General features: G+C 39.9%; 1 pseudogene; it reads right to left on the bottom strand.

The window, feature by feature from the left end:
- Positions 1 to 254: 254 nt before the first annotated feature.
- LOC136767911 (E3 ubiquitin-protein ligase TRIM39-like) lies at positions 255 to 5,746 on the bottom strand (annotated as a pseudogene).
- Between the last annotated feature and the right edge of the window lie 8,801 nt (positions 5,747 to 14,547).

The following is a 14,547-nucleotide window of genomic DNA, read 5'->3' as shown; positions in this document are numbered from 1 at the left end:
ACTTTTAATAGTTAATTAACTAAATGTATCCAAATCAGTAATCATCATAAAAAGTATAAACTTTATCAACTAATCACAAATCTTTACAATGAGGCCTGAGTGCTACACATTGTTTTAATGTTTTCAGTGAAAGGAAAAGTATAAATGTCATGACAAACTGAAGTTTACCACTTTTAATATTTTGGATATTTGATGCCCCAAATCAGCTCCAGACTGTAGCTTTGACATTCAACATCTTAGTGTGATGGCAGTGCCCTTGGAATCAGCATTTATTTGATGTTGAGTCTGATTTATGAAGATGAAACTGACACAGGAGAGATGATCAGTGGAGCTGTGGTTTCACTTGCATGATGGAGACCAGGGCTCAAGGCAAGATGGAGTTTCTCAGTGAAGGTGTCAGTGAAAGTGTAGATAAGAGACTTGGCTTCAACATTGTAAAAGGAAACCCGCCCCCCCTCATAATCCATAAACACCCCCACCTTCCGAGGTTTAAGGCTCATGGAAAGAACAGCAGCAGGAGACGATGATGCCAGGTACGCATTCCCTCTTCTTACGGTCCAGTAACCATTTTGAGAGTTTAGAAAATGTGTCCCCTTCCTATTCATGGATTCTTTCACAATTCCTACAATCCAGCCATTCTTCTCCCCCACCTCCACCTCCATGTAATGTCTCTCTGAACTGAAACCCTGCTTTCCTAGGGACACAGAAAAACAGATAAAATCTCTCTGGATTGTCAGGGAGAGCCTGTCGTTTGTCTCCCAATCGCACTTGTTTCCCATCCTCAGACAGGATGAGTTTGGGATGAGCGGTTTCAGGATCCAGAGTCACATCCACTGCTAATCAGAGAGGAGAGAAACTTGAAGGAAAGGGCAGAGTCTACCCTATACCTCTAACAAGTTACAGTGGAGACCGCTTATAGCGATCACGTTTATAGCGATCAACCGCTTATATGGATCAAATAGCTTGGGACGGAATCGTTCCTATACAAATGCTGTTTAAATAATTTGCTTATAGTGATCAAGTAGTCCGCTTATAGTGTTCATTTTGGGTCTTTTCATACATTTCAACATATGTAGAAATGACTTTTCCAGGCGGCACAGAGCCGACACACAAAACGGAGGTAGCCTCATTGTTTTGTAGGCTACTTATTGTTAAGCAGTTTATTTTTTGACTAAGATCAGAATATTTTATGATTACGTTTGTTTTCAAACTCTGCTACCAGTTTGGCATTGATAGCCTACAGTTTATTTTATTTGAAATGCACTGAAACCAGCGGCAAGCTGTGGCTTAGTCTAGCCTATGTACACTACCGACGGATTTTGAAAGTCAATAAAATTCAGGTAATAGTGAAGCTGTCCATTTAATTACTTTATATTCATGTAATGAATATATAAATGTTACTTAAATGGTAATCTGCAAGAGAAATAAATAAAAATTAAAAATCGGTTATAACGATCATCCGCTTATAGTGATCAGTTTGACCCGGACGGACGTGATCGCTATAAACGATCTCCACTGTATATTAATCACATGACTGGCTGATGTACTATTTACCAAGCTAATCAAATAATGTGGCAATAAAGTGAAAAACTAACAATATGATACTCAAATTATGTCTCCAAAATATGTTTTCAAAACAGTGCAAAGTAACATGATACAATTACATGTATACTACTACATTGAGGATATTTACAAAAAACTAAACATATTTAAATGGAAGAGCAAGGTCCCTATAATCATAGCAGTAGAAAGAAGACAACAATTATTTTTTCATCTAAACATATGAGACTAGAAGAACAGACATCACACACCTGCATATTGCTGGATCCTCTTCAGCTCTGGAAAGAAAGACGTGAAAGAACCATTATTCCTGTATGAACATTTCATAATGTATTCAGAATCAAAGCATTGTTTTTTGATTTGTTATTATTAATTCAGAAACACTGTAGTCATTGGCACTTTAAAGAAAGTTTAAAGGTTGGACGTATCAGGGCTGGAACCTGTGAGGTGCACAGCATTTGCACAAGCTGCAAAAGACATAACATTTTGAGGTGACAAAAGTTACGAGCAGGCTTGAAACATTTATAAATATCCTTCTTTAGTCCAGGTTGTAGCTGGGTTTATTTCCCATGGGAAGGCTGTTGTTGGTGAACTATGACTGTGATGAACATACTGTTAAACTGCGCAGAAAACTGTTTGGTGGGAAAGATTAGAATCCCCTTAGTCTAAAATTTAAATAAATAAATAAATATTAAAAAATAAAAAATATTTTGGGAGTGTAAAAATCCTAGGGGCTTAGGGCCCATATTCATAGGGTTTGTGCACCACGCAGAGGGGTATGCACTCAATAATGCATATTATTTGCCAATCCATTCTGCGCTGTTCATCCTTTAATTGTATGCATGGCGCAATATGGGGGGAGTGGCTGAACTTATACATGATTCCTGGTATATTCGTAGCTGTGCGCCACGCATTAAAAAAAGGGTTGCAACGCACAAAATAACATGTTGAAAAGGATGCCGTTAACTCTGCACACAGCACTATTTCAGGGGACAGCTTTTTTGAATGAATGGCAACACATACATACATTGAAAATGTAGTTAGTTGCATGCAGCATTTCCATGGACATTTAGACAGTAATGCTACACTGTAGAGTCGTGTTTCTTTAATGCCATGGCTTATTAACATATGGTAATGACTTGGAAATTGCAAACATGAGATGCAAATGCATTCCGGGCTGATATTAAACATGCGCATAACGCAATCAGATTGAACTGCATAAAAGCCATAATTAACTGAATATACAAATGTATGCACAATATATGCGGCGCACTCATCCAATAAATGCGCAAAGTTGGCTCAAACTGTGGGAATAACAGCACACTGTGGAGTGGTGCAGGTGGGTTTGCGTGGAGCAAAGAGATTTGTGCAACAGGAAAAAAAAAAAAAAAAAAAAAAAAGCTTAATTCCAATGTCGCACAAAGACTTGTGCCATGTTAGAATCTCTCTCCTTTTGGGGGGAAATTGCTTTTTTTTGTGATGCACACATTTTGCACTGAAATTGAGCAAAGTTTGAATATCAGGCCCTAGGAGTAGAAATCCAAGAGGACTGCAAGGCACAGAAGTGGAAACACAGAAAGGAATCAGGACCAGAACTTCTCCAACAAAACCTGGAAGCTTGGCAACCATGTCCTCAAGTCGACGCAGCCCTCCCCGCTATTGAGCGCCTGCATAACTGAACCTCAGTAAACCACGCAGGTAGTAAACTTCCACATACTATTCAAGGATTAGATAAATCACAATTACATAAAACCTAGTTGTGTATGGGCTCTGAATTGTAGGAATAGGTAGCGTTCTACTTTAATATTATTATTTCACATGTTTTGTTTGTCTTGAGTCAAAATTTCTCTTTTAATTGTATCCACCCTGCTTGTCTCTATCCTATCTTTTCAATTGCACGTTTTCCCATTTATATGTTTAATAAACAAATAAACGTCTTATTTTAAATGAAACAGCCTCAAGGTGAATTCATGCAGGTCACTCACTGCTAATCTGTGTTCGTATCAGTAAAGTATTGTGGTAATTTACGTATCAACCCGGTATTCAGAGGACATGACTGCTGTGATTTAGGTTTATGTGTGTCGCTAGAAAGCAGGACTTTATTCAGCAAATCTTTTTTCCTCTAATATTGATACAAGGCAAACAAGCCAGGCTGCAGTTTAAAGTCCTAGGCTACTCAAAAGTATTTAACAATAACTGCAACAATTAATTAAAGGCAATTTGTCCATTGCAACTTTTTGGCTGTATTTTAGCATTAGCATCCTCTCACCTCATTTACAATTTGATTATTCTTTAATATTTATATAATAATATGGAACTTTAGGGAGTAAAAGTACTATTTAATAGACATCATCCTAGTGGTGGTATATGATACAATGTGGTAAACATTTATTTTCCTGCTAGCCCACTTGATATGTGGTAATGAAAAACATTACAACACCATTTGATTATTTCACACAGCAGCAACAGAATATGTATATAACGACAGCTGAATCGCATACAAAAATAACACATCCATGAAAGTATTTTTCTCCTATCAGCCCACACAGGCAAGACTCTTGCAGAAATAAGACCCCGTAATGACTGAAGGTGAATTAATGAAAGAAGATACTTACCAATTCCATAGAATTTTTGCATTTCTTTTCTGAGTCTCTCCTCCAGCTGAGAGACAGCTCTCCTGACAGCCCCCACACAGACGTCAGAGGTCACAGTGACATCAGACCAGTCCTTGGTGTGTGGAGGGGGGCGCAGGTCTGAGAGACTCTGCAGCAGGAGAGAGGAGACACTCATCATCATGTGGGGGTCAATAAAGGTCATTGTGAATAACATGATGTCACCGTGCAGACCTGTAGGAAGTGGATGTGGTCCTCAGTGTGTGAGAGCTGCTCCAGCTCAGAGCGTTTCCTTCTCCAGCTCTTCAATGAGCCCTTCAGCCCGCCTCTCTGCCGCTCTCTGCTTCTCATCTATCAGCTCCAGCAGCTCGGCCTGGCTTCTCTCAATGGAGCACACCAGAGCCCTGAAGACCTGCTCACTGTCCTCAGCCTCTCTCTGGGCACCAAGCTGAGGGGACCAGAAGCAATAAAATGGTAAGATCAATTAAATGATCTGTGAAAAAAATTATAATCTTGAAATCAAATATTATAAATATCACCTATCTTAATGTACGGGAACAACACCTACTCTGCTGAGCGCCACCGACTGTCTGATCTCCTCCACCTTTCTCAGTTTGTCCTGGATCATCTGCTTTACAGTCCCCCCCAGCTGAGCCTGTGGACAGACAGGGAACACACTCCAGTCATTGCTGATTGCACACTATTTAACAAAGGCGAAATTGTGTATCCTTTAGATTCCGATTTTAGCCTTTACATGAATGCAACTAAATGCCATTATGTCCTCTAATTCTGACCTTAAATATTGACACTGGGTTAGAATATGGTTATAAAAGATATTATGACAGGACAGTCTATGAAATTAGACTAGACAAAGCATCCACATAAATATATCTGTCTTCACATATATATGATTTTTCTTTGAGTATAAACATTTAGTTATTAGTTTAACTACATTTGATATTTCAGTTAACCTGTATTAATATTGTAGAGATCATTCTGGAGCTCACCTTCTTCTTTGTCCATTCCCTCTCTGCGGGGACAATGCTGTGGGTCCTGTGGTCTGTCTCAGTGCACAACACACAGACACAAGTCCTGTCACTTCTACAGAACAGATCCAGGGGTCTGTCGTGCTTCTTGCACAGCCTGTCTTCAAGGTTGCTCACAGGCTCAATCAGCTTGTGTGTCTTCAGTGTCCCCACTCTCTGATGGGGCTCCAGGTGAGTCTGACAGTAAGAGGCCAGACAGACCAGGCAGGATTTCACAGCCCTGAGCTTCCTCTCAGTGCAGATATCACAGTGCACTTCTCCAGGCAGAGCAGAGCGCTCTTCTGGGAACATGAGCCTCCTCCTCTTGAACTGCTCCGTGATTTCTGCAAAGCCTCTGTTAATGCTGAGATGAAGTTTTCTTTTAAAATGTTTGACACATAGTGGGCATTCGTACATGCCTTTGTTATCCCAGTACCCTCCGATACATGCCAGGCAGAAGTTGTGCCCACAGGGAGTGGAGACAGGGTTGGTAAATATATCCAGACATATAGAGCACTGGAACTGCTCTTCAGAAGCCATACCTGAGAAAAGCAACGAAAGAGATAATTGAAGGAGAAGATCCTCACCATCCAAGTAGAGCACACCTAACAAAGAACCAACAGACAGAAACTTGTATTAAAATTATTTTTAAAATTGTATAATTTGCCAAATATACCCTTTAATATGTTCTTATCAACAATACTGTTCACCTGTGGAATCTAATCTGAAGTCTTGTGTGTGTTTATAGATATTATTATTGAAATTGTTGTTATTATTAATCAGCATTGCTTTCCTTAAATGGGAACACACATGATTCCTAAAATGATGGTTTTATGCATCAATATGTAACACTTCTGAGTCTTGTCAGTTTCTGCTACATATTTAAAATATTTAATCAGGGGCACTCTTGTTCCAATGAAGTCTATTTTATTCTGGTAATAATAACACCCACGCACACAATACTGGCAATACAGTCACCCCGATGTTTCATCTGTAATGATTAGACTATTTCAGAATCACACATATTACATGCTCCGATAGCATTTCTGTTAAGAACCATATTCATACATTTCAATAATCCCAACCAAAATCTAATGGAATCAACAGAGATATTGATTCGAACCTATTCCTGCTAAATCAACCTTGCAAACATTTTCAATAATAACCTTTTCATTTTACTGCAATTAGCCTATTTAAATCATATCGTTTTAGCATTCCCGTTTTAGTCAATAATAACAGAACAAACAAAATCCTGCACTAATCCAGGCGCAATCATATGTAAGAGCCTGTAATCTACACCCGCGCACTAGTAAATCTCGAATTCCAGGTCTCAACACTCGATTTAAACATTCTATTTCAATCACAGTTTCTACTACTTTCCTTCATCACAATACAATAGTAACACGCTTTTCCATTTAATACAAATTATTTCTCATTTTGCTTCAACAAAACGTATTTAAATAAACAAAATTATATTTGACTAGCCCTGTTTAATTAGCGTCTGTTCCCAGTTCACAGCATAAAAATCAATATCAATACACAATTAGGTAATACAAATTTAAGTTACAGCTTACCGGGAAATAATAACAGAAAAGATGTAAAAACTTTACAGCAACACACACACAACACTGGCAAAGCAATCACCCCGATGTTACATCTGCCATGATTATACTAAGGTGAGTCACTGAGTGCACTCCAATTTAGCGTACAGTGTGGACACAGCGCTATCGCACCCTAGCGTCGGGAGGCTGGAACTATCATAGCTCGAGTTCCCTCCTTCGTTGAACAGAGGGTGGCGTGGTCGATACAGTGCTCCAGCTAAACTGTCAATGCTGAGAATGAATATAATTTTTCTGTCTTCTCTTAAGGATCGGTGTCATGGAGCAACTGTGGATGATATATGGGGCCAGATTCCTGGCAGCTTTTAACCTTTTGGTATCGACAGCCTGGTTTCGGCAGAGGCCTGACCCTTTTCTCTGCTCTGCGTCTCCTCTATCTATCCAACCTGAATTTGACACAGTGCGTAAAATTCCCTTTTTCCTTATTTTGATCATTCTTTAGGTTTCAAGTTGTACAGTAAAGTGGAGTCATTAAGTAGCAGACCCCGATCAATGGAAAGACCATGCCGTGCTATGATGCGGAGGCTTGCAATGAAGGTGCTGCAGAAAGACAACACGATAAGAACTTATTATTGTACACTTTTTCTTTTCCAGTCTTTAAATCTATTTTATGAACTGCTTATTTTATTAATAGCATACAACATGTGGAAAGGAAGGAGATGACGCTACATCAGACCAATGCATAAAAAATGTATCTCAACTGAGCTGGTCCTTTTTCTGCTCACGTTTCAAAGATAATCAGTAAACTATCGAAAGGGTGAATGAGAATCTGCAATGCAATGCAATTTTAAATCCTAGTTGACATGCAATATGCTGTAAAGGCCATTGTTTCTTATGTGCTAAAGCGGTGTCTAAAAGTTGCATTAATAGATGAATGATAAAGCCATTTTAATGGTGACCCCTGTAATGTATGTCCTAGTTGTTGATTTAACAGATTTGTTCAGCATGATACTGTCTGTAAGCACCTTCACTCAATGTAAAAAAACAAAAAACAACTCCGCTTTATATTGTCAACATGCTGCATACAGTTGAAAAGGGCGAACAAATGGCTGAAGAGAGTGCTCTTCTGGGAACAGATTAGTGCCATCTCAACAGAGTACACAGAGCACAGGGCTGATCTGGTCCCTAGCCTGTCTCTGTCTTCCAGTTTAGGATTTTACCCTTGCAGAGAAAACATTCAAAACTATACTAATTATTTCTTCATACAGGACCAGGTCCCACTACAGGAGTTTTTTTATCTCTTAACAACGAAGTGAAAGTTCAGCCAGTCTCACAGTGCCAGTTTGCTGCTCTCTATTACACTCCCTTTCTTTTCTGCAGTGCTGCAGTGCACCTCCTCTGCAAGAATGCCAGCTCATTCTAGAGTGGAAGTAGCCAGAAAAGACACTGTGGGTGAGCATCTGAAAAACTTGCTCTACAACACAGTAGTCCATTCTTTGATTGTTATTGTTATTTTAAACATCACAGTGCAATCATTCTTTACATAGGCTTTTATTATTTTATTATTATAATTAGACCATAATAGCCTAATGATGGGGTCACACTACACGAATTTAAGCCCGATTTGGCCCTCGGGCCGCTGCCTATAGTCGTGCAGTGAGAGACGGGCTGCTGCGTCGCTGCCTCCGATGCGATCGACTTCATTAAACATGTTTCATACTGACGATCGTGGAGAGAGACGAGCTGATGAAGAAGAGAGAAGAAACATGACAGGAGAATAAGATTTCCATTCGCCTTTATTAAAATACTTCAAATACCAATGGTTGCTTCGGCGCAAGTTATTTTAAAGTACTGTAATACAGGGAACATAATATGATACCAATTAGTATCTGTAATTGACCCAGGTCTGCGCTAAATATCGACCCCTGCCCTGCGCTGCTCACACTGTGGGATGGATACAGGATAGAGCTGCGTGTTGCTCACCTCCAGCTCTCACACGGTAGACAGGCTGTTGCCCACGCCTGCCAGCCGTGTCTTCACACTCATCCTCTTTTCTCTGCGCTTTGTGTGTTTGTCCGACACACGAACACGGACAGCAGCAGCAGTTTGTGGTCGTGCTCTTGTTGCGCAGATTTCCGCAGTTTTGCACAGAGCTGCAGAAATCCACTGATCCCATTGGTGGAGCAGCGCAGATCTGCGCATAACTGCGGACATCTGCACTTCACGAACGTGTCCTGTAAATGCCCGTCCTCTGTGCGGATCTCTGTGTTTGTGCGGGTGTGGGGTTGCAGGCTGTGACGCAGATCCAGGACACGGATGTCAGATCAGACAGTGTCTGTGCTGAAGGCTCGGCTGTGCGCTGCTTCACCACGCAAAAGACATCAATTCAGTGCAAAATAGTGGTTAAGTGTGAGCTGCGCACTGTTCACAACATCGGGTCAGATTGTAGAAATCGTGTAGTGTGACCCCAGCATAAGGCTATAACAAAAAATTCTGCATCTGATTTCTGGGTGCCCCTTTGGGTGGCACAGGCACACGCTGTCACACCCGTGGCTACGCCACTGCTGTCACCATTTCAGTTGAATACATATGTTATTAAAAAGTAAAAACTACTGCTGCAGTGAGCTCTGACACAATATTCATGTAATGGTCCTTATTTTTTAGTCAGTGTTTGAAAAATTTGAAAAATCCCTAACATCCACAAATGTTTGCCCAGCACTCAGTTCAGAAATCCCCTGCACTAAGCCTTGGGATAGGACAGTAACATCAACATTAAGTGAATTAGATCTGTTCAAGAAGGTGTTTTTTGTGGGTTGTTTGTTTGTTTTAATGATTCTGTTTCATTTGTCCATGCCATATTAATACACTGTATGTGGTTGATGTACATTTAATGTGCCTAGCCCACATGCAGTATACATTTGTAGTCAGAAGTCTTCAGACCTCACATTTGAAAGAATATTATAGTAAGAATAATGTAATGCTGTGGTTAAACAAGATGTTTAAGCGTGTGCAAACAATTCACTTTAATCATTCATATGTCCATACGATTTCAATGTAATTATACTCAATAAAAGGACAACAACTAATGTTGCTGTCCCATCATAGTGTTGCTTAACTTTGCAGGAATGAACAAGTTATCAGCAACAGTTCAACTATATGAATCTGTAAGTGAAGTCGTGTGTGATGGGATGTTTCCCATTTAAATGAGACGGGACATTCCCTGAGTTAGTTTATTTGCTACACAGCTGGATGTGCACACGACACTTGTTTACAAATGATGATAGAAATTCCCCCAAAATACCCAACAACTGGGGTGTGAGGTTTTGAAAAGGTGCTCCCACAGCTGCACTAATGTTGTGGAGGGGAGAGGAGAGAGAGACTACTAGTCCCTCAACCACTGCGTGCAATTGCGGGGGAGGAAAGTCTCACATATTATTTAAAACAGTCATTCATTTTAGTCTAATAGATGCTTTAAGGAGGATGACACTTGGCTATGTATGAAATAGTCATACAGATATATAGCTATACTGTAGACATTCATTTGTTACAGTAAGCGAGAGATACCTATTCATTTTTGTTTGTATTTTTGCATTCAGGTGATGTTTCAAGCGCTTGACTTTCTAAACCCGTCAATATTTAAACGGTCGAGAAAGTGAAGTAGCCGGTTATCTCTCCATCTCTTTTGGGAGACACACCGGCGAATGACGCACGGCAAGAGAAGACAATGTTTGCGGTAAGTCTGCACAGATAAATAGGCTCCACATGTATTGTCTGCTAAAGTGTCTGCTAAACTCATGTCGTCCAAGTCCCACCTGAGGGCTGCACTACGAAGGGAGTTTAACCCTCCTGAGATTGAGCTCGGGGTTATCAAGGAAAGTCAGGCTTGACAAACTCTGATTGTTAAACCGTGTTAAGAGTGGGTGCGCATGCTCAGTGTGTGCGCATCTCTGTGTCCCCGGGATAACGCAGCTGTAATGTCAGGATATGAGGGTCGTAAGAACAGGGTTCATATCTTCTCTACTTTGATTGAGATGTAAGGACACGTAAAATAGTCTATCTAAATATGTGACAACAATTAGGATAATCTCTGAAACTGGCCCGTTACTCACTGCTAATGAATGAAGATCTACTCACTATGGCACCCAGGCTGTAGGGCTGCCTGCATGAATGTAATGCCATTGTGTTCAGAATAACTTCATTCTAACAATCATTTGAGCTGCAGCCCCAGTGGAAACGCACCTGCATCAAGTCCGGATGAAATATAAAAATACTCTATCAGGTGGTGTGTATTAATAATACTCATCATTAATACACAGTACAGATGTGGTGTGTAGCCTACACTTGGAATAGCCTGTTCATGTGTTCACAGCAAACAGAAAAAAGGCAGAGAGTGAAAACTGGAGGAGGGCACGATTCACGCATATCCACTCTTGGTCGTGGCTCACCACCTGACGTGTCTTTAATTGTCTTGAATATAAGTAGAAGTTTTGAGAACAAAATAATGTAGCCTAGGCTACATGTCAGATCAAATATGATATGATCAAATACCTGAACACTGATGCTGTGAAATGACCTCCTATTCACATAATCCCCCTCATGTTCTCCCAGGGGTGCTCTAATGGTGACATGCGCACAGTCAATCGCACCATCACCCTATCATTCCTATGCAAAACATGTGTTCTGTAAATAGGCCCAGCCTATGCATATTAAAAATAGACCAAGTATTTTTATATTGCGAATTACCTGCGATCGCATAAAAAGCCTCTTTGGTCTTTAGAGGCTTAAACGGCCAGGGACACAGCACACGCATCAGCAGTTCAGAGAGCGAGTGCCAGCTTGCGAGCTGCGCGGCAGACAGTCTTCCTGCTCAGAGGTGCAGCATCACCTGTTCACAGTGAGGGCGTCACTCCGGAGTGCCATTGACATGACTGGCCTGTAGCGGCACAGACACTGCATTCCCTTTCATAGAGAGCATCCTCGGGGTGAGCTGGAGGAGCTGCCCGTGTCTACACACCCTCGCCCTGCGCAGAGAGCCCCTCACAGCCCGACAAGACTGTTATACAGGCTGACACCGGGTTAAGCAGCAGCGCAGAGATGCGCGTATTGCCCTGACCGCTGACCTCGGGTCAAACTTACCCACCTTCACAGTGCGGGTTAACCGGGAAGATACACCGACCTCGCAAACTTGCTCCTGAACTTACCTGGATAAGCAGTTACCTCGCTTCGTAGTACAGCCCTCTGTCTTGGCACAGATGCAGTGTTTAACCTGAGCCATGCTAACAGCTGACAGCAGACAAACGCAATATTAAGCTGTGCTCTTGTCTGAGCCACGGTTTTTTAATCCTATTCTTGTTACTCACAGCAGAGAGAATTGACCGTTTGCAAATGACATTCATCATTAGATTCATATTCTTATCCACAGTACAAGGAAATAGGTGTTCAGTATTGGTGAAGCCCTGTCACTTTTTCAATTGCTTCAGTTCATGCTAGTTTTTAATAATAGCCTACTCACTAAAGATCAAATCCTCTAAAAACGAAATATTTACAGCAGGGACTGTATATCCAGCACAGTGTTACAATACAATCAACGGTACTGAATTATACAAATTAATCTTGACGACTAGCGGAAATATGAATTGTACAAATTTGACTTGTTATATTGTACTGCACTATAGCATTAAATGGTAACTGAGTATATATTTCGTTAATTTTTGTCATAAGTCAAACAAAGTCATTCTCCAAGCCCAGTTGTCTCATACACTTTTGAGATTTAATCCAGACTCACAGAGCAAAGAAGCCGTTTGTCTTGTTATTTTAGTTATTCGTTTTATTTTTCTGCACTAGTCATTTTCTCTTGAATCATGTTGTTGGTGTTGAGTTGGTGAGGTGGAATCAGATTCTTCATTGACTTTATGTCATTGTTCATTTTGCATAGAGGATATGTTTTTGGTGTTGTTGTTGTTGTTGTTGTTGTTGTTGTTGTTGTTGTTGTTGTTGTTGTCTACTCTTTTACCTGTCTGGCAAAAGTTAAGCAAATATTACATTTACATTAGGGCTGTCATCATTCCAGCTGCTCCAATATCCAAGTCTACATATAGCAATTGAACAGCAGGAGTGGGTTCAATTGATATTGTTCGGTTTCATTTAATGAATTCAAACATGACAATTAAGAATGTTTTATTTTATATGAAACAATAGCATAACATTAGATTCATGAGGTGACAATTAATAGCCAGAAAAAACCCCCATTAATAACACAGTATGCAGCAGAATCTAATTGTGTGATTTAAGAAGTGCAACATAGGCCTACAATTGATATGTGGCACTTAGAAAGTAAAAAGCATGTTTTCCCAAGTTTTATTTTGGGGTAAGAGTATGAATATAACATATATATCCAAACCACAATAATCATGTCAGTTATGGATCATGTAACAATATTACTATGGATAAAGCATTTATATTTAAATTGATTGATCTTATTAAGAGGGTGCATTTATTTGTATTTATTTTTAAACAGTGCTGAGTTTGGTTGATTATAGATTTTTAAAATAAACAATGAGAAAGCATGCAGGGTCAATTGCAACTAACTGAAAGCAGCACCCTAACTGGGGATGATCCCATGGTTACTTTGCAGCTCCCTACTAACTCTGCAAGTTCGTTGCAATTGACCCGCAATATCTCACCTATTATTATTATTATTATTATTATTATTATTATTATTATTATTATTATTATTATTATTATTATTATTATTATTATTATTATTATTATATTAGGCTATTATAAGGGTTATTTGGGTATTAGTAAGCTTAATGCTAAAGCACCACTGAATGTAATTATTACCTAACGTGCTGCAGGGAATACAAGATAAGTGATGGAGCATCACATCCTGAAATACTGAAGGAGCTCCTTTGGGGTATATAAATCAGCAATGGGTTTGGTTAAGTGCATACTTTTAACGTTTAAAAGTTGTTAATATGATAGAATGCAACACAAAAATCACAGATACTGTAATTATACATTCCTACCACCACATGAGGACATATAAATCAATCATTCTTGAAACTTCAGTAGTAGTCCTATAATACATGAGTTGTCCCCCAGGTGTCTGACTGGCTGATTGACCAACAAGTGAAAACAATACATCTGCATTTTCATGGCAGTCAATCAACCCATCTGACCACTTCTGGGAGACCGTACTCTAGCACTGTAGTCAATCAAGAGTGGGACAGTATATCTGTTCTTTAAACATATGATATGTGGAGAACTGGGTAAATAACCCTTATCCTTATCTGTAATAATTATTTTTCCTAATAATTAATCAGTTCAGGAACACCAAGAATTAAGTGGGAGTTCACTACCCCAGAGACACTAGGTGGGTGTGGCAAGCTATAAATATGAGAGGTGCAGTGGGGCGAGGCTACAGTTCTCACTCTGTAAATGATTTTCAATCTGCAACCACATGGCCTGATGTGTGTTATTACTTCCTTTATTCAGGTAGGTTGAAGTAGACTAAAAGATAGTGTTAGGTTGCAATGGGGTTTATCAACTGCATTAAACTGTCTTTTTTTTAAACTTTGTTTTATCCACATAAACAGACTGCAAGGTGGAGGAGTAGGCCTCTAGGTCTCTGTGATGTAGCGCTAAGTCACGTGTGTCACTCGGACATTGAAAATGCTGTTTGGAATTATTTCTCTAATGTTGCTAAATGTTTGCTTGAAACTGAAATGTGTAAAAGCAACTTCTGTACGCAGTTCTCAGTCAGTAAAAGAGATGTAAATATGGAAGCAC

Source organism: Amia ocellicauda, chromosome 14, assembly GCF_036373705.1.
Source record: "Amia ocellicauda isolate fAmiCal2 chromosome 14, fAmiCal2.hap1, whole genome shotgun sequence".
Taxonomy (NCBI): domain Eukaryota; kingdom Metazoa; phylum Chordata; class Actinopteri; order Amiiformes; family Amiidae; genus Amia; species Amia ocellicauda.
This window is presented reverse-complemented; position numbering and strand designations above follow the sequence as displayed.